General features: G+C 44.1%; 1 long non-coding RNA gene across 1 annotated transcript; it reads right to left on the bottom strand.

Annotated features, from left to right (window-relative positions):
• Positions 1 to 2,997: 2,997 nt before the first annotated feature.
• Positions 2,998 to 11,645, bottom strand: LOC112448493 (uncharacterized). Its single transcript, XR_003036868.2, has 2 exons — positions 11,343 to 11,645; positions 2,998 to 3,799 (listed from the first exon to the last, which is right to left on the bottom strand). It is a non-coding gene; the product is annotated as an uncharacterized lncRNA (long non-coding RNA).
• Between the last annotated feature and the right edge of the window lie 10,867 nt (positions 11,646 to 22,512).

Here is a 22,512-nt window from a genome sequence, read left to right on the forward strand (position 1 = left end):
TCATTTTTCTGGGTATATAACCAGTAGCTGCGCAGTTCTTAAGCTGGCTTTTCTGTCCACTGTTCTGAAGGAAAATTTCCCTACTGACTCCCCTATTATGTCCTAAATGCCAAACTCTCAACCTCCTTGATGTCACTGACTGCATGGACCATACATTCTTCCAGAATGAGGTAACTCCAGTGAATGGGTATCAGAGATTCTGCCAATCCTTAGCTCTGTGTGCATAGAATGCCTGTTAACCTTTATGAACTTCAGCAGACACAGAGAGGAAAGGAGGGAGCTACTGAGTGTTAGTTATCTTTTAAAAAAAGTATCTCTTTTAATCATACAATGGCATTATGAGGTGGGCGCTCACTATCTCCATTTAACAGATGAGGAAATTGAGGCTCAGAGAGCTTAACTGATTAGCCTCAAGCCATACAACTCCTAGGTGATGGAGCAAGATCTGAACCTCAGATAGCTGGTCACTGATGCAAGGGCCCCCTGGGAGGGGGGCAAGTACACCAGTGCTTTCCTCCACCACTCTCTTCTCTTCTCTCTGACTCTCACCAGACTCGTTCTTTCACTACTTGAGCTGCTGCTCATTTCCTCATTCCTTTGCTGGTTCTTCTTTCTTCTCCTCAAACAAGATTGTCTCCAAGGTCTGTCCTCATCTTCCTCTCTCTAGCTAATCCCACTTCCCAGGAGAGTTCTGACTCTCAACCCTATTGGGTTCACATTCCGGGCATTTATTTCCAGTTACTTGATGGCCGTTTCCACCTGGACCTCTTGCTGGACCCCAAGAGCCAGTGTTTCCCAAACCATATAGGTCATCTTTCTGTTCACAATTGGATTCTTTTCCTTCTTAGCATTTCCTGATAATGCTACCCCAACTTCATCATCCTTAAGCTCAAAACCTTAGAGAAGGCTTTGATTCCTTTTTTTATTTTTTTCTCCCTGGCTTCCAGTTTCTAATATAGAAAAAGATTCTGTTGTTTTGACTTTGACTGCCTTCCTATATAACTCAGTTGTGCATTAAATCTTGCCTGGGGAGTGATCTTTTAACTGACCATCCCACCTTCAGTTTTGTTCATCTCCTAACCATCTAACTAGCTGACAACCTTTTTATATAATATGAAACTCATAACATTTTATGAGGAAAACTTTCAAATGCTAATGAGAGACACACACCGAAAAAAGACTTCATAAATGGAAAGGCCAGGAGCACAAATTATTATAAAGCTGCCAATTTTTCTGAAATTAATCTATAAATTTAATGGGGCTTTAATAAAAATACCAACAGGGCTTTTGCATATTTTTCTGTAACCAGACACGCTGATCTGAGAGGTGTTATGGAGAATAAGTATGCTAGAATACTCTAAGATAAATCTGAAATGGAGAAATAAAAAATAATCCTAAAAGATATTACAATTATTTATATATATACAATTGATATTAATTACCATTAATATAGTTAAACCCATGCAGGAATTAACAAGCAGAACAATAGACAAAATAGAATCAGGAATTGAATCCAATGTTTTTATAAGAATTTAAGATTTGATAAAGTTTGCCTATCTTAATCAGTGGGAAATATTTACAGTTCAATAAATGGTATTGGGTAGCCACCTGTCAAATAATAAAGTTGTATTTTCCGAAGTCTTTATACCAAAATGAGTGCCAGGTGGACTACCAACATGAAAGCTAAACTATCAAGGTTGTAGGGAAAAAATGGAAAAAATTAATAATCTTGGAATAGAGAAGACATTTCTAAGCATGATAAAATTCAGGAGACATAAAAGAATGTAAAAGTTTGGCTCTAAAGATCAAATATTTCCACATGGTAGGAAACTCTACAAATTGAGTCAAAATTAAAATCATAAATAGGGGAAAATATTTGTAACAAACTTGTCAGACAAAGGGCTGAATCTATTAATATATAAAGGACTTACTCAAATCAATAAGAAAAAGATCAACACTCTTAATAGAGAAATTAGCAAAGAACATGAACAAATCTATCACAAAAGAAAAACAAATGGTTCAAAGATAGTTTAAAAGATACTTAGGTTCCCACACAGTAAGCAAATATAAGCTAAAACTGTATTTTTTCACTTAATATCCAAAGTTTCTTAAATGTATTTTTGACAGTTTATTTTCAACAAGGGTATAGGAAGACAGACATTTATACATTTTTGAGGTATGCAAATTGATGCAACCTCTAAAGAGGGCAATCTCAGAATATTTATCAACATTTAAAATGTGCATACCCTTTCACACATCAATTCCATGTTTAGGAACTTCTACAGTTGTGTTTAAGCTTCTGCCTGGAGAAAAACATAAGGATATTTACTGCAGTGTTGAGCATAATAGCATATTTTGCCATTTCAAAAAAGAAATGAAAAAATAGTAAAGCTTGTTTACCCTCTACTTTAATTCTCCGATTGTTCCCCATCAGCTATTGAAATTCTCCTGATCTGGCCCTGGCATACTTTTTCTGTCTTGTATCTTGCTACACCCCTTGCTGCTGCTGCTAAGTCACTTCAGTCGTGTCCGACTCTGTGCGACCCCATAGACAGCAGCCCACCAGGCTCCCCCGTCCCTGGGATTCTCCAGGCAAGAACACTGGAGTGGGTTGCCATTTCCTTCTCCAATGCATGAAAGTGAAAAGTGAAAGTGAAGTTGCTCAGTCGTGTCCGACTCCTAGCGACCCCATGGACCGCAGCCTACCAGGCTCCTCCGTCCATGGATTTTCCAGGCAAGAGTACTGGAGTGGGGTGCCATCGCTTACACTTGGCCAAATGAGCGCTCTGTTTGCCGGGCCCCTTCCCTGTCTCTGTACCTCTCTTTGTGCTGATCCTGTTTCCTGTTGCATGACTTGCACCGTTCCCAGTCTCTCCCTTCTTCCACGTGAATCCTAACTACCTTTATAACCTGACTCACGTGCTATCTTTTTCTGAAGATATCCTTGGATATTGGATCCTCTATGATTCCCTATACTTAGTTGAAAATTTCTACCTGTTGTGACTGTTTTTTTTTTTTGGCTTCTCATAAAGTTGCTTTAGATTCTAAACCAAAGCAGAGAGAAGAGATGACACCCAAGTTAACCCATCCACTAGTGAGTTGGGACCTCTCTCCCAACACACTGGAAGGGTGGGTGGAAGTGCCTGACTCCACCCACTGGGAACTGCAGGCAGGGCGGGGCGTGGGGTGTAGTGGGAGTGGTCCAAGGCCCCAAGGCGCTGACCCCTCCCCCTATCACCTCCCTGCTCCCCTTCTCCCCAGTCTCCCCCTCCTTCTGGACCCAGAGCATCAGCTTAGCAGTACTGTGGCCCCCAGGGCATGACCGCAGGCAGGGCAGGGCCTTCCCCCCAGGCAGAGGAAGTACAGGGAGAGGGGCCCAGGACCGGCAGAGGCACCAAGAACCCACACGGTTGGAGCAGCTGAGGTAAAATTTTTAAAGCTTATTCATGGGGACGTGGTGTTAGCAATCTTCATGGCTCAGCTGTGGGCCTCAGCTTGGGCCTCGCCATCCTGAGGTCGTGGTGGTAGAAGAAGTCTGAGCCCTGGTTGAGCCGCACGCTGCAGGGGGCCGCAAGGTGGGACCTTCACGCCGTTTCACCCAGCATCCTCCCTTGTCCCCAAGACCTGCCTCCTGATGATGTCTGCGTGCTCCCGGGCCTGCCTTCTCCCTCTTCTCATTTTCTGTGCACAACAGAGGTGTCCAAGTTGGCAGGTAAGATGGTGTTGAAGTCGTTGAGTAGGGAGATGATGCTCAGGAGGATGGTCCCATGTTCTGGGGGCATTCCCTGGCCCAGGTCGTCTAGTGGGGAATGAAGGATGGAGATGCACACGTCTTGATTTTTTAGATGTTGGGGCACCACATCTTGGGGAAGGGGGGAAACGAAAGGCTGGCCAGGAGTAAGGGTAGCCAATGGCAATCTGTAGGTATGCCTTCAAGTAGCGCCCTAAGAATAGGTGTTGGGTGCTGCACCTCCCAGTAGGCAGGTTTCCCTCACACACCGAAGCCCTCCACTGGCTTCTTTTGCAGCCCCTTGAGCTCTGGCAGCAGGGCCTTCTCTGAACTGAGTGACAGTGGAGAACTGGCTGGGCAGCTGTCCTCCCCAGCACCTCTCTGGGTGCTCCCCGGCTCTGACTTTTAACATGTGACCCTTTTGGGACTGGAGTGATAGTGATATTTTGATGTCTTTGTCCTTTGATGCAACTGTTTTAATCTGGGGGAAAAATACAACCTACATAAGACACTATTAATGTACACCCTCACCCCCCAACCCCAATGAAAATATCTTTTCTGTTTCTGATTATATAACATTCATTTATAGTTGACCCTCGGAGAAGGCAATGGTACCCCACTCCAGTATTCTTGCCTGGAAAATCCCATGGATGGAGGAGCCTGGTAGGCTGCAGTCCACGGGGTCGCTAAGAGTTGGACACAACTGAGTGACTTCACTTTCACTTTTCACTTTCATGCATTGGAGGAGGAAATGGCAACCCTCTCCAGTGTTCTTGCCTGGAGAATCCCAGGCATGGCGGAGCCTGGTGGGCTGCCGTCTATGGGGTTGCATAGAGTCGGACATGACTGAAGTGACTTAGCAGCATAGTTGACCCTTGAACAATATGGGTTTGAAGTGCATGGGTCCAATTATACACGGATTTGTTTTTTTCAATAGTAAATGTACACTACAGTACCACGGGAGCTGCAGTTGGTTGAATCTGAGAATTTGGAACCAGGCAGAGGGATAAAGTGGGCTTCCCTGGAGGCTCAGTGGTAAAGAATCTGCCTGTCAATGCAGGAGACTCAGGTTCAATCCCTGGATCAGGAAGATCCCCTGGAGAAGGAAATGGCGACCCACTCTGGTATTCTTGCTTGGCCAGTCCCATGGATAGAGGAGCCTGGCAGGCTACAGTCCATGGGGTCCCCAAAGGGTCAGACACAATTTAGCGACTACAACACAGGGAGGAAGCACCTGTACAGAGTGCCCTATCCAGAGTGCTGACTGCTCTCTGCGCAGAGGGTTGACACCCTTAACCCCCTGAGTTGTTCAAGGGTCAACTGTACTTAGAAATGTGGAAAACCGTACACTCCTGTGTATTTATGCTGTGCTCTGTGTGTGTGTGCATAATGGAATAAAAGAAAAATAAATTTCCTGAAATAAATTCCCTAGTCAAAAAACATACATGTTTAAAATGTTAGCGTATGTTGCCAAACTGATCTCCAGAAAGATTTATGATTCATTCAACATTTATTGAATTCTTAGCATGTATCAAGTACTGTGTATTATTTAGGGTACAGAGATGAGAAACACCACGGGTAGTCCCTGCCCTTGTGGAGTCTGTGTAAGAATTTCTAACAGAAGACACATTTACTGTGAGAAAGTACAGTAGTGTGAATTCTGCCTAGTTGGGGAGTTCAAGGACGACTTCCGGAGGAAGTGATGTTTCAGAGAAGGCCTGAAGATTCAGTTGGAGTTAACTAGACTGTGAGGGGGTTGAGGCGGGTAAGAGATTTTCAGCCTCAGCCTTTGCAAATGTGGCTTCTGGTGGGGCATGGGGTTGAAGAAGGCTTGTGTAGCTGGAGTCCATGGAAAGGGAGGGAAAGCACTGGGCAAAAATGAGACTGGAAGTATAGGTAGGGAGCGTGCTACTGGTGGATCCATAAGTTTTGTTAAAAATGTTATTGTTATTCCAGTGCTAGGAGAGATATAAGCAGCGATTGGAGATTATATTTATTTTTTAAAAAGATAACTTTGGCTGAGTAGAAAGGACTGATAAACAGAGGCAAGAATGAACACAGGTTGACAAGTTAAGAGGCTAACTGTCCAAGTGACAGATGATAACACTAAACTAATCTGAAGCATGAACAATAATAAGAAATCAAGGCAAAAGGAGAGGAAAATGGATGCTTTTATGATTTTACCAGTTAATACCAATATTAGAGGGGATATCATTGATCTTTTTTTGTCTTTGCCAATCTAAGGGGTGTATGCATAGTATAAATTATATGATATGGATTATATATACAATTTAGAATATGAATTATGTGTACAGTTTCCTTTTATTATTAGTAATGTTGGACTTCTTTTCCATTGGCCATATTCATTTTTATTCATTTGTTCTTTTGAACTATCTGAACATCTACTTGGTCCATTTCCTTCTTCTGTTCTGGTATCCAGCCCAGAATCCCACATTGCACTTAGTTGTCATTTCCTCCTTGTCTTCTCTGGTCAATGACAGTTTCTCAGATGTATGTTTTTATTATTCATTTGAATAAATCATTTTTATACTGATGCAGGGCAGAGCTTGGTAAGAATCTAAGTGCATAATGAAGGCAAACTTAAACCAGTCTAAAAGAGAGCAGATGATAGTCTGTGATATATGTTGTAAATTTTTAAAAGTTTTTTTTTTAACTTGGTTTGTGTGTTTGTGCTTGTTTATGTGTGAAATTATTTCATATTATTATTTCTGGCTTTGGGATAATGCTTAGAAGTCCCTCCATCCCAACGGATAGAACTCTTTATGTGCATTATATTCTGTTACTTTTACAACCATATATTGTCAAGTTATATCAAATAAGATACAAATCAGACATCCTCACCCTATTCTTTATTCTGTCCACCCTCAGCTTCACCAGATGGGACAATAAAAAACAGAACTGAGGTGGCGCTTATGATACAAAATCAGCAGTGTCAACGTAATGATGTCATGATGTCTTGCTCTGCTCTGAATTTCTTTGACTTTGCACCTTACTTGGGTCCTGACCAAAGCCTTACCTGTTTTGATACTATTCTTTAATTGTCTTTCCAGTCCTACCAGATCATGAGTTACTTGAGCATAGGAAACACGTTTATCTCATTTTGTGTAATACACCTGTGATTGGGCCTGCCTTCACAGACTCTGCCAACATAGCATTTTAATGCATCTATTCCCATAAAGAAAAGAGAAACTCGAAACACAGTGATGAAAATGCAGATTTTCTCAAGAGTTTTGTGAGGCATTTATTGGAAATAAGAGTCCCTCATAAATCATACAGCAGGACAATCACATTTCTACATCAGGCAGTATTTCTGTGTCCTTTCTCTTCCCCTCTGGTCTATAGTCTCTCTTCAGTGAGAGTAAAAAAATCTAGATCTAGTCAGGAAAATAAAGCTCTCCAAGTTAGCCTAATAAGGGCCACATATTTTTCTTCAACACCCCCCCCTTAGGGGTTTCAATTCATTTTATCATGACTGTATCCCTTGATTTTTTTTTTTTTATATCAGAAAACTTTGGGCATGGCAGAGGGTCATCCAGTGCTTGTGGGAATCAATGAACTGGGCCATGATGCTGCTCTAATATTGGACTTAGGCAGTTGACTTGTTGTCTAGGAGGTAAAAAAAAAAAAAAGCTATTTACTTTTCTAATTCCTCTTTGTTTTCACCTGATGGAGAAAATTAGAACTCTAATTGGAAACCCACAATAATTTTTATGGGCTATCAGGTTAATTATAATAAGGATCTATCGTATATTCCCACCAAAGGGCTTAGTTACTGGAGCAGCATTTTCTTAAATGGTACCTTAGCATGGACCCAGAGGACAGTGTTATTGAAAAATGAGCAGATGGTCTCAATGAGCTGAGAGTATGGATGTCACTGTCTGCCCTGAAAGTGGGGGCAGCCAGATGCAGATCCATTTGGGATCAAGCCTTTGGGCTATAAGCCAACAGCCCTTAAATAGAATGTTTTATCTCTTCCCTGAAGAGAGGAGTTGAGAGGCTAGAGCCATACTGGACAAAGTAGGTGAAACCAATCTTAGTCCTAAGAAGCAAGCCATGTGCCCACAGGTGAGCAAATGAGATTAGAGGTGGTTGGCAAGGTAGCCACCGCTTAGCTTCACATCACTTGCTGCTTAATTCAGAGCTGGGTTAGTTGGAGGAGTCATGGAACATTTGAATATTAACTGAGCTCCAGGGCACAAAGTAGGGTCAAGTTTACGTTATTAGAAGGTTAATGTCCTGATACCTAAATTCTGGCCTAATGATGAGTAGGGTCAGTTTCCCTCTTTTGCTCCCTTTTTTCACGTTCTAATGGCCTCACCCTGCTTTCTGGGCCCTACTTAGCCTTAATTTACATGTAATAAGTTCCCCTTATGTGAATTGATCTCTTGGTGACCATGTGACCTCTACAGAAGTCACTTTCTGTCTCTTAGCCTCAGTTTCCTCATCTGAAAAATAAAAGGAAGATAATGAAAGATAATATGGGTAGAGCAACCAGCACAGTGTGTGGGTCTGACTCTGTGCAACCCTATGGACCGTAGCCTGCCAGGCTCCTCTGACCATAGGATTTTCCAGGCAAGAATACTGGAGTGCGTTTTCTGCCAGGGGATCTTCCGGGGATTGAACCAGTATCTCCTGCGGGTCTTGCATTGGCAGGTGGATTCTTTATCACTGAGCCACTAGGGAAGCCCAACCAGCACAGTGCTGGTCACCTAGAAGGTGCTCCTGAAGTTCATCTTAGGAGAAGCTAAGGCTGTTTCTAGATGTCAGGACACATGGGGCTTCGCATTCTCTCAGAACATTGGAGGGGGATACCTCAGCAGCAGGGGTAGAAGGAGCCTTGCTTCTCCTGATTCTTCACAGCATGAGTTCTCAGCATTTAGATTCTTGCCTATTTTGACACCCAGATGATGGCTCCCTGAAATCTCTTTGAACGCCTCAGCCCCTGAGTTATAGCTTCCACTGAGCACTCTGTGGGGGAGGACAATGGGCTGGGACTGCTGCGGGAACCATGGTAAGGAGCCAGTAGAATCAAAGCTGCAACTGGGTTAATGACACTGCAGCGTTGGGGTGGCCGTCGTGAGGACTGTAAAAAAAGGAAGAAAAGAAATCCCAAGACCCAAACAAAGCCAGATGTGACTTAGGAAAAGAACATTAAGGGATTGCAGTATAGAAATTTGTTTTCCTAACAGCAAATAGCTACTTAATTGGGTTAAAGTAAATCGAAAGACATTTTATATTTACATCAAAATTAACCCAAAAAAAAGAAGATAGATGAAAATCTAATTTTTTGTACTCTTCCATTTCCCCTTTTCTTTCTTCATTTTCCTCTCTTCCTCTAATACAATGAAACGTTCCTTCTAATTCTCCCTTGGGGCTCAGGTAGGCTGGAACCACTGCTATGGTAGATGTAATCCATAAATGGGAATCTTGGAAATGTCACTTTCCCCCCAACTTCTGCCGCTAAGCATACTTGAATCTGAGACAGAAACCTCTATTAATATAAATGTGAGTTTAGTGTGCTAAACTCACATTTAGAATCCCATTCTGGAGACAAGTTGGGTTTGAAATCCAGTTTGTGCTCCCCTTGCCAAGTTTCTGCCTGCCCAGAGAGAGTGACTTTTCCTGATAGTGGGCCTAAACAAAAGACCTCCCTGAAGTGGGGCAGAGATGAAGAAAAGGGAAGACATTTTTGAGAGACTTGAAAGCCCCATGATGTGACTATGCTTGCAAGAAGGTCAGGAGTGACCAAAAGACAGAAGTCTGCAGGAGCCAATACAGTTTAGGGAAGTAGAGAGGAGGCTGAGAGTCTAGTGGGGAGAGGAATCCAGGGAGAAGCCTGCAGAAGCCTGGGGAGGAGCCCTTCTCTGAATGTCAGGGTGACTTGGAGTACAGCGAGGCCTCATTGCAGTGATAAGATGTGGTGAAGCCAGACAGAGAGGACTGTGCATCCCCACCAGTCACACAGTGGTGAGAGAGGCTATGTTTTGACTGGAGTGGAGTGGAAGACCCAGTTTCAGGGCTGCAGGGTCACAGGCAAGGAGAGGGAGTGGATAAGAGTAGAACATGGGAATGAAACAGACTCTAAGCCTTTGCTTTTGGGTCCTGAATATCTGTGATTTGTCTACTTTTTACCAAACATCATTTTGTTCCTTGTAGCTAACTCTGCTACCCTCACTGAAATACTGGTCATGGAAACAGACACACTCACAAAAACTCACCCTTGGCAAACATCACCAAATTAAGATTTAGGCCAGAAAAGAAAATCAGACAAAATTATATTCTTATGTTTCTTTAAATCTACCATAAAACCCCAAACCTCCAATGAACTAGAAAATCTCTCCACGAAAATCATTAAGTTAAAAATAAACATTAAAAATTGACTGCAGTCAACAAGAATAATAGAAAATGTAAAACCTTCAGACAAGAGCAGTAATTATCTTATTGATTTGAAGGATTAAGGGGAAAAGAGGGGCCTTGGGGATAAGCTATGACTCATGATTGCTGCCCTTTGGCTGGAAACTTCAAGGCTGATGGCTGGTTATGTTTTAGGATCCCAGAAGGAGGCCCCCCACCCCCACCACATGAAGAAATTTGTTCCACAGACTGTACCCTACAGCAGTTTTACTAACAATTCTAATGTGGCTATACAATCAAATAAACTAAAAGTACTTTATAAACTGTGATAGTCCTCACAAAGGCAGGTGGTACCTTAGTCCTGGAGGCCAGAATTTAGATCTGGACCACTGCTGTATTCTCATAGAGGTTGGACTTATTTGTTGAACAAAAGAGTCAGATATTCTACAGATAATATGCGTGTGTGTTTGTGCTCAGTCATGTCCAACTCTTTGCAACCCCAAGAACTGTAGCCCACCAGGCTCCTCTGTCCATGAAATACTGGAGTGGGTTGCCATTTCCTCCTCAATCTATGGATAATACTCTTCTGATATTACTCTTTCTGATTATATGTAAAGATTTGGGGTGGGGAGAGGGAAGATACTCATTTACATCTGCATGCATTTGTGTGCTAAGTTGATTCAGTCATGTCTGACTTTTTGCGACCTTGTGGACCATAGCTTGCCAGACTCTGTCCATGGAATTCTCCACCAAGACTACTGGAGTGAGTTGTTTGCCCTCTTCCAGGGGATCTTCCCGACCCAGGGATCGAACCCACATCTCTTACATCTCCCACGTGGGCAGGTAGGTTCTTTCCCCACTAGCACCACTATTTGCCGTCTGTTTGTCACCTAAACTGACCTGGGTGACTCTGTTAATTCCCATTCTGACAGGAGGGATCCTATGGAAAGAAGATGGCATTGTCAGTCTTCTACCGTGTGGACCCTTCACATGGTGTGACTTGCCCCTCACTGTGCTCACTGCCACGCTCCTCTGTGGCCTGTTTGGGCTGTCTCAGGATGTTCATTTCAGCCCCTAGAAACTCAGACATCACTTGCCTTTTGTGATCCAGTCCTTGGAGTTTTACTTCCCAAACCACAAATAAATCCACAATAGGTACTGTGGTTTTGTGTTTAAGGCTTCTCTTGAAAATAGACTCCATTCACCATTTATTCAATAGATATTGTTGATGACTTACCCACTGCCAGGCTGGCTGCTGTTACTGAAGATCTAGCCGTGAACAATACCAACCAGTGCCTCTTCTTAGGGCTCCCGGGTGTTAGTGACTGGGGGAAGGTCCTGGTGGCTCAGGCTCCCTCTCCCATCCCATCCTGGGGCAGGCTTTGCAACAGGAAAGGGAAGAGCAGTATGTCTGCTAATTCCATGTAAGTAACAGAAACGACAGTACAGCCTTACCCTCAGCAAATTTAGTCTAGTTCACCTTGTTTTTCTATGGTTTTTAGGAACCTTTACGTTGTGCTTAGTCAGAGGACTGGGCTGCCCATGCAGATGGCCTTGGAGAGTAGGAGGAACCGCTCCCAGCTATGACTGCCTCCCAGCCTGTTAATTGTACCATCCTTTTCCCTGTCTCTTGGTAAGAGTTGTGGAGCATAAGTTGATTGATATTCATGGGAGCTATTTGGGTTGAGACTTAGGGTCAATGTTTACTATCTTGTCCTCTAAGTACACCCTGGTATGAACCTTTACTTCCTTCTGTGGAGCCATGCAGTATGAAACCTGGGCTTCCAGGGTGGTGCTAGTGGTAAAGAATCCGCCTGCCAATGCAAAGGACACCAAGAGACGTGGGCTAGATACCTGCATCAGGAAGCTCCCCTGGAGTGGGAATTGGCAGCCCACTCCAGCATTCTTGCCTGGAAAATCCCGTGGACAGAGGAGCCATGTAGTATAAAACCTATGACACTCCAGTTCTTGGCTGTGCCCTTAGGCTTCTTGAGTCCTCCTTCTAGGGTCATGGTGGAGCAAGGCTTTACTCTGCTCCAGGAGCTCTGTGTGGATGCTCGGCTTCATGAAACAGTGAGCTCTTGCCACACCCCTGCCCTCTGCCTTGGGTTCCTGCAAAGAGCTAGTGGGGCAGGTGTGAGCACCCCGTCCCCTCTGCCAAGGCTCATTGCCTTCTTGTGCAGTAGGAGTGTGAATGTGTGTGTGTTACTTGCTCAGTTGTGTCCAACTCTTTGCAACCCTATGGATTGTAGCCCACCGGGCTCCTCCGTCCATGAGATTTCCCAGGCAAGAATACTGGAGTGGGTTGCCATTCCCTTCTCCAGGGGATCTTCCCTACCCAGGGATCAAACCCAGGTCTCCTGGATTGCAGGCAGATTTACTGTCCAAGACACCAGGGAAGCCCCAGGAATGTGTATAGTGAGGTGCTACCTAGTCCTCCAAAAGCTCTGATAAAGGAAGCTTGACAAGTCCGTGATTGGGTTTTCCTCAGGGGTCTGTGTGAGGGCGTATTTCACCCAAACTCTGGGGTGACTCCAGCCCAGCTGTCAGTTTTATTTTCAGGAGTCCTTGAACAGGTCTGATCTGGTCATGAGAGCTATTTGGGAAGATAGCTCCATATGCTATCTGTTCCCAGGGAGCTTGAGTCATTTGTTCAAAGATTTGGGATTGTTTCATTGATTGTCAAAATAAATTAATCACAGGAACTTTTTGAAGCTAGCTAAATCCATTCTTGAACAAGTGAGCTTATAAATATAGAAAATAGTCAAAATAAAGAACGGGTGTTTGGTAGTAGGGGACCATGCAGAGAATGGGAAACGCTCACAAGACTTGCCTTCACTGTAACAAGAATTTACCCTGTAGACCTCTGTTCGCTTCACCCTGTTCTGTTGCCTGATGATGTACACAGCTCCTTTTCAACAGCTTGAATTCTGCCTCCCTCTTTCCAAGTTTTTTTTTTTTTGGCTGTGCAATGTGTATGTGGGACCTTAGTTCCCTGACTGGGATTGAACCTGTGTCTCCTGCAGTGGAAGTGTGCGTCTTAACCACTGGACCACCAAGGAAGTCCCTGCCTTCCTCTTTCCCATTTCCCAACCCTCCCTTGACGTGGGGAAGCAAACAATGAAAACACAGAAAGAACAACGCCCCAAACTACAAAACATTAATGGAATATTCACTCCAAATGAGATTTTTAAAGAGGCACTTTAAATGCAGCGAAGACCTAAGCACTAACATCAATGTTCTTGTAAGCAGAAAATAAAATCTACAAATAAAGTTTTAGTGGAAGGTGTATCATTTTATTTCATTAATATTCATATTCCAAACTCATATACACAGTGACAGAGAACGTCAGGAGATAATTTTGCTTCTAGGAAATAAACAACAGCTCCAGACCAGCCTAATAAACATTCAAAACAGCATCCACACCAGGCACAGGTGTTCTCCAGTTGCCTCTGTACTGATGTTTAGTAGGCTAGAGCTCTGAGCAGCATCATGACTGGTGCTGTGGCTTTGCATCCCACATGCTGGAGTGAGATGGGCTGATTTGTCCTACCTCTGTGTTGGAGGGTCCCCCAGGATCTTCCTAGTAACATATGTCTTCCAGCTTTCCATCTTTGTGTTTAGAATGACACTTCTCCCAGGCTCCTCTGACTAGTCAAGGACAGGCTAACCCTGAAGAAAGGTGATTGAGTCTCCTGGCCTCTGACTCACTGCAGAACCCTGCTGAGGCCTTTAAACCTGAACTCCAGTGACCTGCTCTGTAGCTGTAAGATGGTGAGATAAATGCACATACCCCACTCAGAACCAGGAGAGTCTGCTTTTTGATAGTGACCTGACCTTGGAGAGGCTCGACTGGTCTATGGGAAGAGATGGTCTTTGCTGCATATTTGTTGTTGTTTAGTCGCTAAGTTGTGTCCATTCTGCAACCCCATGGACTGCAGCCTGCCAGGCTCCTCTGACCATGGAATTTCCCAGCAAGAATACTGGAGTGGGTTGTCATGCTGTCCTCCAGTGGATCATCCGAAGCCAGGGATCAAACCCACGTCTCCTGCACTATAGGCAGATTTTTTACAGCAGAACTTTATTAACCTATGGTTTGTGTGCTCAGTTGCTCACCAGGGAGCTCCATAGGCACAGGTTACACCTGGAGAAGCTAAATCACCTGCATGAGGAGCAACCTGGGGGGGGGGGAGGTCTGACTCTTTGTGACCCCTATGGATTGTAGCCCGCCAGGTTCCTCTGTCCATGGAATTTTCCAGGCAAGAATACTGGAGTGGATTGCCATTTCCTACTCCAGGGGATCTTCCTGATCCCGGTATCGAGCCTATGTCTCTTGTGCCTCCTGCATTGGCGGGCGGATTCTTCACCGTCGAGCCACCTGGGAAGTCTTTCTGTGTATAGAGAAGGACTATACTCACTGTGTTACTCAGCCTTCACAGTGGGGTTCCCATCTTGCCCCTGAGGAATCCAGAGATGACCTTCCCACTTTGCAGGCTCCGAACACTGGGCTTTTGTTCCCAATCCAGTGTTGCTCTTCTCATGCCACAACTGCCCTGGAGATAAACTGAGAAGTGTTATGAATTCCCGAGGGAATCATGTCCACATTCAAATTCCTCACAGTCATGTGGGAAGGAAGGCCAACAGAAGAGAACATTCAGATTAGAGATGCAGGGAAGAAACCTGGGGGAAAACCAAGGATTTCAGCAGAATACATTTGAATGGGAAGGGATCCTAAAGACACCTCATGGGAGAACACCACACAAATTGCAGCCGAGAAACCCGGAGAAGTGTCTGACCCAGATAAGTAAGGTTGGGTTTAATCTCTCGATTCTGGTTGCTTAATTCCCAGACTGTTTTGCTGTCAGGTCTGCACAATTAATTGGTCTAAGGAGATAAGGGACCTCTTTAGATTAACATCAGAAAGAAAAAAAAAAAATAGCACATTCTCTGGTGAAAGTGTCAGTTTTTCTTAGCTGACAGAGAAGGTAGAACAAATAGGAGATAATGGATGAGTTTCACATTCCAGCTCACTGGACGAACCTCTCGACTTCCCAGAGCCTGGGTCCCCTCCCCTCTCTCCACCTTATCTGTAGCCCACCAGGCTCCTCTGTCCATGGAGTTTTCCAGGCAAGAATACTGGAGTGGGTTGCATTCCCCAGGGGATCTTCCTGACTCAGGGATTGAACCCTCATCGCTTACGTCTCCTGCATTGGCAGGTGGTTCTTTACCACTAGCACCATCTGGAAAGCCCCTATTATGATTACAGCTACTGGTCTGTTTTTTGTGACAGCCTCCAACCAGGTTTCGTTTATCCACTCTTCTATTTCAATAGTTCCTAGTAGTTTATGTTTCCTGGACTCAACCCCCCATCTACAGAATCTCTGGTAGGAGCCTAGGAATCTGTATTCTAATAAATGTCCCACAAGCCTGGAAAACACCAGCCTGCTGAGCCCTGAAGCCAATTTAGGATCAAGCTTCCAGCACTTAGGCCTACTTTGCGTCTCCTCAGCTACTCTGCCCACTGGCCACATCTTCCTCTGGGTCCATGAAGCATTCTCTCTTCTCATCCCGTGTGAGGAATTGCTGTTCTCCTCCAAGAGCATGTGGACGATCCTGCATCCTAGCTGTGCTCTGCTGTCCCTACTGCCTGAAAGGCTCCCATTGCCAAGCCCTCCCCAGTTGTCATCCCAGTGTTCGGCATTTTTCTTTTCTGCTTCTTTCCCTGGTTCAGCACAAGTCCTAGCCAGCGGTGGTTGTCTCCTCCATACACCTGTCTCTCAGCTCACCTGCAGCCCCCTCAGAGCTGGAAACTGGATTCCGATCATGAGAAACGAAGGAACTATGACCTCTGTATCACCAGTCGGTGGCTCCTCCCCGGGTGAAGGTGGGGTGGGGATGAGATCGTCTTCTCGCAGGAGTCAGATCCTGCACTTTTTCTTACACTTGCTGGTACTGAGCAAGCATCATGTAGCAAACCCTTGGCCCTGCACACCCTGTTTAAGCCCTTTTCCCTGTGTTGAGCCCGGTTCTCCAGAACAACTCTGTCGCCAGTTTATTCTGTCCACCATCACCGGCCGCACAGGATGTGGGTGTCCTTCCCACCGCCCTAGCTCAAGGTTTGAAACAGCCTCATGAAACCACCCCCTCCGTCTGGCCTGCCCTGACCTGGACTGCTGAGCACAGCCCTCTGCTCTAGGCACTGTGGCCTCGCCGCCAGTGGGAGAAAATTCTGAGTCCTGGATTGTGATGCCCACGGTGATAAGGAGGTCAGAGGGGTGGCTTGGGACTCCAGCCCAGCCCCAGATGGCAGACCTCCCTGAAGATACAGGAACTGCCCAAGGGGCAGCCAAGGGCAGACATTCCTGGTGTTTCGACTGTTGCCTTTGCCACCCTCTGGGGCTCACCACATACTCTTTTAGGTCTGTTTTTTGACTTGCTTTGTTATCAGGTCCTGTTTCCCTCTGCCCAGCCCTCCCTTTACTCTGCCCTCTGCCCCAAAGCGGGTGAGAGTAGAGAAGTGAGCAGTGGGGTGGAGGGAGGTGCACTTTGAGGGGTGGTCTTCAGCACCCCACTGTGGTGCAGGGAAGCCCTCAAGGCTTGGGGCCACAGCTGGGGAGGCTTCTCTGTCTCCCACATTGCTGTTTCTCTGAGGGCATGGAGAAGGCACAAGCGGTGCCATTATGCTGTTGTTGTTTTTAGTCCCTAAGTCATGTCCAACTGTTTGCGACCCCAAGACAGAAGTAGCACTTGGATTGGCCTTGAAGGACAGGTGGGTTTGTGTAACCAGACAGGTGAGGTGGGCACCCCAGGTGGATGCATTGGTCTGAGTAGATATAGGGAGATGGGAAAGTTCTGGTATGATTGGGAAGTAAATAATATTTAGTTTGGCAAAAACTTTGCATTATTTAAGGGAAATCATGAGTGAAAACGCTGGAAAAGTTAGCCAAATCAAGCCTTTGGAAGACTTTAGCGTCAAGACTAGGGGTTCTGACTTGACTCGGTCAGATACATATCCACTGGAGGCTGTTCTCTTGTAGATAAATAAGTAACTGCAAAAACATATTGGACTTTAAGAAGCCAAATCTTGCCTTCTTGACCCGGAGGCCCTTAAGGAAACAGCTTGGGAGGAAAAGAGTGGTAGCAATGTGAATATAAAGGAAAAGAGGAGATACTGAGAGTGGTCCTGAGGGAGACTGAGCAGGATTTGGCCATCTAATGGGGATCAAAGAGAGTTGAGGGATCAGGAAACCATCTTGTGCTTTTATATAGATTCCTGTTGGCTAGAAAGCTTCTCCGTTCAATATTTTCAGGTGCTTACCATGTGTCTTGTGTGAGAATAAGCAGTAAAGGAGCAATGCAGGTGAAGAAAACAGTCCTTACTCCAGCTGAGAAGAAGACTAAGAAGAAAGTCCAGATCAGCTCTTACTGTTCTCTCTGGAAAGAAAGTCAGAGATGATTGAATATTTTCTTTAGAATCCTCCGTGAAGTGTGGATGAGGAAAAAGGGATCCAGGTCCACCAATTCCCTGGATGATTCCCTGATTTCGTTTGACTTCGTTTCATTCAGTAGCTATTCCCTTTGACTCTAACATGGAACGTGCACTAGGTCACAAAGCTGAGAACTCCCCCAGTGTCTCCGAGCTATGGAGGGTGATAAGAGGAGCATGACAAAAACTACAGGGCTTGGAGTGAGGAAGAAGACGCAAGGGGTTAGCATGGGCTTGAAGGGCGGGTCTCACGCCTTAGTTAGGGAAAGGAGCTGGGGGAATCTTTGTGGGAGAAGTGACATCTAAGCCAGACTTTGGATGGAGTAGACATTCATTAGGCAGACAGGGGAAGTGAGAGACACGGAGAACAAGGGCAAGGAAGCAGAGAACATGGGACCTGTTTGGGGAATGTTATATTGTCTTGTTCAAAAAGCTTATAGGCTGAATATAGCCTTGTTTAAACCAGGATTTGGTTTTGTTTTGCCAGTGAAGTCAAGAATAAGCGTTGGAAATCCAATGAAGTGGTTTATAGTTGTGGTTTCGTTGTTTCCAGTTATACAGTTTTCTGGGTTTCTAGTTGGTCCTAGAAGACATCTTGGTTTGTCTGCCAGCTGTCAAGAGTCCTGTGATTAGGTGACTCCTCCACTCCGGCCTGGAAGTGTGTCTGTGGAGCTTTTAGCTTTACAATGAATGTTTCTTTGAGAAGGAGACTGGTTACTCACCATCCAAGGGTGGAAAATCATGCTGCTTTCAAGTCTGTTTAGTTTGGGTTATAGGACATATATGGGAATCACTAAGTTACATAAACATATTCAGGGAAACTCAAATGCTCAAGGCCAGGGCCAGGCTGAAATTGGTCGTTAATACTCTCTTACTTCATCATTCTGGATCTTCCTTCTCTCCCAGAGTTGTTGATTCATCAAAGAGCAACTCAAAATATTATGACAACAGTATCTTTCTCATTCTAAATAGGAGGACAAGGAGGACCACCCAAGGGTAAGAGGCATAATTAGCCCACTTAATAATCAGCAACAATTGTCAGTTATTCTTAACTATGTTCTCCTGTTAACATTCTGGACTAGGGTGTGGCTATATAGTAAATGCAAGAGTAGATTTTTTGTCTTTTTTGGCAGGGCATAGTAGGGGGCTTGGTGATTGGAGTTGGGGAGCTACTTGTCCAAAAAATAAAAGGTTCTAATACATCCATGAAAGCCAAATCCTAGACATGTTTCCAAGCATGAAATGTTGAACTTGGTACCTGATTGTGTTGCTTTCCTGGGGCTGATGTACCCCAAACAAAACAGATTAATATTCTCATAGTTTGGGAGACCAAAGGTTTGAAATCAATGTGTTTCCAGAACCTCATTCCCTCTGAATTCTCTCGGGGAGAATCCTTCTTGCCTCTTCCAGTTTCTGGTGGTTCCAAGTGTTCCACAAACACCTTGATGCTGCACACTCTGATCTCTACCTTCAGATTCATGTGGTTTTTTTTTTTCTGTGTGTCCCTGTATTGAAAATCTTACTCTGTGTTTGTCTTATAAGGCCATCTTTCATTGGATTTAGGGCCCAGCCTAAATCTAGGATGATCTGAGATCCTTAGCTTAATTCCACCTGCAAAAGCCATTTTCCAAATAAGTCCACATTCATAGATTCCAGGTATTAAGATATAGACACATCTCTTTGGGAGCCATCATTATTCAACCTGTGATGCCAAAGATGCATTCTCTGCTGGTACAAGAATGTGCCCCTGTTCAGTGGTTAAGAATCTGCCTTCCAATGCAAGGGATGTGGGTTCGATCTCTGGTTAGGGAGCTGAGATCGCACATGCTGTGGGGCAGCTAACACCACACTCCACATATAGAGAGAAGCCCATGCCCTGCAATGATGAGCCCTCCCATTGCAACAAAAGATCCCACATGCCACAATGTACTACAACTAAGACCCACTGCAGTCAACTAAAGAGGTATTTTTTTAAAGTTCAGTTACTTTTTTTTTTTTAAAGGAATGTGCCCCTGGATTATCAGCAAATCCTTGTTGATGACTATGGTTAGGACAGCAGAGCAGGGTTGGACTGGATTCAGTATAAGAAGTTGTAGCAACTCTAAGGTAACCTGCATTTGAAAGAAAGGGAGTTATGTAATTTGCTGGACAGAGACTATAAATTCATTTTACAAATCACAATGTATTCTGGAACAACATCAACTTTCCTGGTAGACTCCAAGGCTGAGTTAGAGATCCATAAAGAAAGGAATTTACATGGTACATTTTGTCATGTGGAAAATACTTGCTGTTTCTTGATATTTTAAACTCTTTCTTAAAAGTAAAAAACTTTGAGTTTATCCAGTTGGACTTCTGAAACTCTGAGAGTTCTGAAACACTGAAATGTTAAAGAAGCAAAAAGTACATTTTAAAGAAAGTCTCCTTTAAATAAATGGAAGGCAGCCCAGTTATTAGTACACATATAAGAAATTTTCAAGTATAATTAATGGAACCTCATAAAGGTCAGAGTTCCTTGTTTTTTGTATGGACATATTAAGATATAGGTCTTAAACGCAATGTCAGCTCCCTAAACAATAACTGCAAAGTTCTTTTTTCTCTTCTAGTTGTGAAACATAGCCACGCACATAGCCTGCTATTCTACCCCAGTGCTTTGCAATGGTGCTGGAAAATTGCAGGGAGAGCACTGACTCACTGGAAAGGTTCTCCTTTCTAGAGTAAGCAGCAAGAACAAAATCATGTCAGCACCATTTCCCAGTTTTATTTTTAATTGGTTAATACGCCTTTGATCACTGAAGGGGAAATAACTGAATGAGGGCTAGCTCAAGCCTAAGGACCAGCAATATTACCTTGTATGTTCCTTAAGATCATTTCCTCCCATCCACCTGAGATGCAGTTATTTATTAGCATAATATGGATATTATGATCTATCCACAGGGCTTAAAGATGGAAATTGAAACTGTGATGATTTAGCTGAAAGTTACTGGAGCATTCATAAAGCTGTCAGAATTACAAGATAAACCACATTAAGGAAATGCCAGCAATAGTTGCTATTAAACAGATATTCAAACATCGTCAGCACTGTTATCCACAGCAGGGTGGCCTAATTTATAAGCTTCTGTAGAAGAGGATAATGGTGGCTGCAGGTTCAAAGGCAAGTGGATCACAGGAATGATATAAGGCAGGGTAATCTCATGTTTTAACACATAAATCAGGACGCAAGACTGAAGACTTTTCCCTGGTTTGTTAATTTGTTTACATCTTTAAAAAGTATTCTCAGCAATAAATCACATCTATAGAAAACAATAAAATGAACTGAAGAGACACAAACTCAATATTTTTTCAGTTAACAAATACTTACTGAGTGCTGTTTGTATGCTGGGCACACAGTTTTAGGTACTGGATAAGATGTAGATTGAACAGGCAAAATACTGGCCATAGACAATATTCTGTCATTCTATCCACAAATCTTACTGAGTGGCTGCCACATGCCTGATGTGTGCTGTGGTCAATATTCTGTCAATTCAGAATCATTTGTGGTCACATATACTTGGAAAATGAAGTGCTACTGATTCTCTGACCCTGAGGATTCCTGGGAGTACCTAGGTGTCTCCAGTGAGTCTTGACCATTGCCTATTACTCTGCGAGCCAAGCTAGAGCTCTGTAGTCTTAGGCCTCGATGTATAGAGTAGCTGTTGTGAGCTGAATTTTTACTGCATTTCTGTGGCTGCCTTCATGGTGTGGAGCTGGAAAGCTGGGTGTGATGTTGGTGCCCCTGGAAAGGAGCCAGGTGCCCTGACTGTCCTTCTCCAGTACACTGAGCTCAGGTTTCTCGAGCTTGGAGTGTTATGGTATTTAACCAGGCACTTTTTTCAATGCTCTTTCCCAAGCAGAGTCTCCATTGCAATCTTGCATCCCACTTGACACATCTGTACCCATTTCCTTAGCCCCAGGCAAATTTAGGATGTCAGTGTGTCTAAGGAGCATGGAGGCACCTCCTTCCACTCATTGTGAGCCGCTGAAACCTGGGCCCCACCAAGCCAAGACATCTTGTTACACACCACACATGTGCATCTTTGGAAACAAGATGGCTGGAAAATATCTTGGGCAGATGGCCTTAAGGAATGTCCAAAATTGAATGTCACATAGTTCACGGTAGAAAAGCTAGTATTCTATGGAAATGAACAGGAACACAAACCAGGAGTCAGTTACTAAGGCAAAAAACACATTTAATTATGAGCCCCATATCCAGAAATGAGGTTGAAATTAGGATGTAATAATTACAAACTTTGGAATTTGTACCTGTTAAATTAGCAAAATCTTAATGATCTACACTCAGATCTTTACAAGGGAGAATCGTTACTTACATTTATTCTGCCATTCAAGTTATGAATACTGAGCTCCCCTCTGATGCAGACTCTGCAGTAGGTGATGGGGATATAAGAATGAGTTCTTTTCTTGCCTTTAAACAGCTTATAGTCTAAGACAAGGGTCAGAAAAGTACGGCCTTTGGGATAAATCCAATGAACTTCCTGTTTTTGTATAGCCTGCAAATTAACAATGGATTTGCTGTTTTTAAAGTAGAGACATTACTTTGCCAACAAAGGTCCGTCTAGTCAAGGCTATGGTTTTTCCTGTGGTCATGTATGGATGTGAGAGTTGGACTGTGAAGAAAGCTGAGCGCTGAAGAATTGATGCTTTTGAACTGTGGTGCTGGAGAAGACTCTTGAGAGTCCCTTGGACTGCAAGGAGATCCACCCAGTCCATTCTAAAGGAGATCAGTCCTGGGTGTTCTTTGGAAGGAATGATGCTAAAGCTGAAACTCAGTACTTTGGCCACCTCATGTGAAGAGTTGACTCATCGGAAAAGACTCTGATGCTGGGAGGGATTGGGGGCAAGAGGAGAAGGGGACAACAGAGGATGA

The sequence above is a fragment of the Bos taurus genome, chromosome 10 (assembly GCF_002263795.3).
Source record: "Bos taurus isolate L1 Dominette 01449 registration number 42190680 breed Hereford chromosome 10, ARS-UCD2.0, whole genome shotgun sequence".
NCBI lineage: Eukaryota > Metazoa > Chordata > Mammalia > Artiodactyla > Bovidae > Bos > Bos taurus.